Below are 2,086 nucleotides of genomic sequence, written 5' to 3'. Positions count from 1 at the left end.
AAAAAAAATACTGTCAGATTAAGTAACTATGAAAGGATGAAAGTAAATCCGTAAAATCTAGCAGGATTTGCCCTTAGCGTTTTTAAATTCTTCTCCACTTTAAAGAAACTGGAAAATTGTAGCTGATGCGTTAAGGGTGAATGATTGAATAGGTGAATATTGTTATATTGTGATTAATAATAATAAGTATACATTTGGTCTTCCATTTCTGGCACAGAGCTCCTAAACCCCTTGGAATTTCCTAAGTGATGTGAGTGATAAACGTGCCTTTTGTCATGTTAATGAGGCAACTTTTGGAAAGCACCTGTGTAACCTAAGGATGGGGGCTGGCTGGGAGAACCAACCAAGTGATTAGGGGGTTGAAACTTTCAGACCCATACCCAGACCTTGGGGGAAAGAAGAGGCGTTGGAGGTTGAGTTCAAGCACCATTGCCTATGCAATGAAGCTTCCATAAAACCCAAAAGGGTTTGGAGATCTTCCTGTTGGTGAACACATAGATACTGGGGGAGAGTGGTACAGGTGAGGAGTGTATGGAAGCTCTGTGTGTTTGCTCCATAACTTGTCCTGTGCATCTCTTCCATCTGGCTGTTCCTGAGTTACATCCTTTTACAATAAAAGGTGATCTAGTAAGTAAAATGTTTCTCTGAGTTCTGTGAGACACTCTAACAAATTAATTAAACCCAAGGAAGGGGTTGTTGGAACCTCCAATCTATTTGTGGGGGAGGTCAGAAACACAGATAATAGCCTAAACTTGAGATTGGCATCTGAAGTGGGGGGTGTGTGGGAGGCAGCCTTGTAGGACTGAGCCCTTAACCTGTGGGATCTGATGCTCTCTCCAGGTAGTGTCAGAATTGAGTCAAATTGTAGGACATGCAGCTGGTGTCTGAGAATGAATTGCTTGGTTATGTGGGGAAGAGCACCACATGTTGGAATTGGTACCAGAATTGTTAGTTGGTTTCAGAATTGGAGTTGGTGATCAGAAGTGGGATCAGAATCAGAATCATACTTATAAAATGCAAAATGAGTGAAGATGTTTATCAGGAGTCATGTCCAAAGACAAAAAAAGAAACAATAAAAATCATAAATACATATAGTGCTTCATATGTGCCAAGGACTGCTCTAGTCACTGGAGAACTTCTGCTCATTTTATTGTCATAAAAACTCAATGATACATTAAGTGCATGGCATTGTTAACCCCATTTTACAATGAGAAAACTGAGATAGAATGACTTGAAGCTCCCTACTCTAGATTATCCAACTGGTAAGTGGTAGAGCTGACATTCAAACTCAGGCAGTCTGGTCCTTAGTCCATGCCTTCACCCATGGCCGTATACTAGCCCTCAGTTCTACAGCAGAAGAGTTAAATATTTTAAATAAGAATAAAATTAAGATATGTTTGTACCATTCACAATGTTTTGTTAATGGAAATATTAAATCCTGTATAAAAGTAGAGAGAAGAGTCTGATGAGCCTCCATGTACCCATCACTCAGCTTCAACAATGATCAATTCATGGCCAATCTTTTTGTATCTCTCCCTCATTCACTTCCCCCTGGCTCTTGAAATATACTAAAGGTAATCTTAGAAATCATATATTTTCATCCACAAATATTTCAGCATGCATCACTAAAAGACAAGATTTCTTTCTAAAAGTATAACTACGATGTCATCTTTACACTTAAAAATTGAACAAAATCCATTAGTTTAATCAAATATCCAGGGGAAGGTATGGCTCAGTAGTAGAGCTCATGCTTACCATGCATGAGGTCCTGGGTTCAATCCTCAGTACCTTCACTAAAAAAAATAAAAAAATAAAAAAATAAATAAATAAATAAATAAATAAATAAATAAATAAACAAACCTGATTACCTCCCCCTCAAAAAAAGAGAACCAACCAAACAAACAAAACAGAAAGAAAAAAGAAAAGAAGCCCCAAATCAATAAGATAGCTCAAAAAAAATATTAAATATCCAAGTAGTATTTTAATTTCTCTGATTGTCTCAAAATGTTTTGCAGGAGTTTTCCTCTAAATAGAATGTAAATGAAATCATTGCAATTAGTCTTTTTTAATCTCTTAAATCCCTATT

General features: G+C 37.0%; 1 non-coding gene across 1 annotated transcript; it reads left to right on the top strand.

Annotated features, from left to right (window-relative positions):
* Positions 1-1,721: 1,721 nt before the first annotated feature.
* On the top strand, positions 1,722-1,793 carry TRNAG-ACC (transfer RNA glycine (anticodon ACC)). Its single transcript has one exon. It is a non-coding gene; the product is annotated as a tRNA-Gly (tRNA).
* The last annotated feature ends 293 nt before the right edge of the window (positions 1,794-2,086 follow it).

The sequence above is a fragment of the Camelus bactrianus genome, chromosome 2, assembly GCF_048773025.1.
Source record: "Camelus bactrianus isolate YW-2024 breed Bactrian camel chromosome 2, ASM4877302v1, whole genome shotgun sequence".
Taxonomy (NCBI): Eukaryota; Metazoa; Chordata; class Mammalia; order Artiodactyla; family Camelidae; genus Camelus; species Camelus bactrianus.
This window is presented reverse-complemented; position numbering and strand designations above follow the sequence as displayed.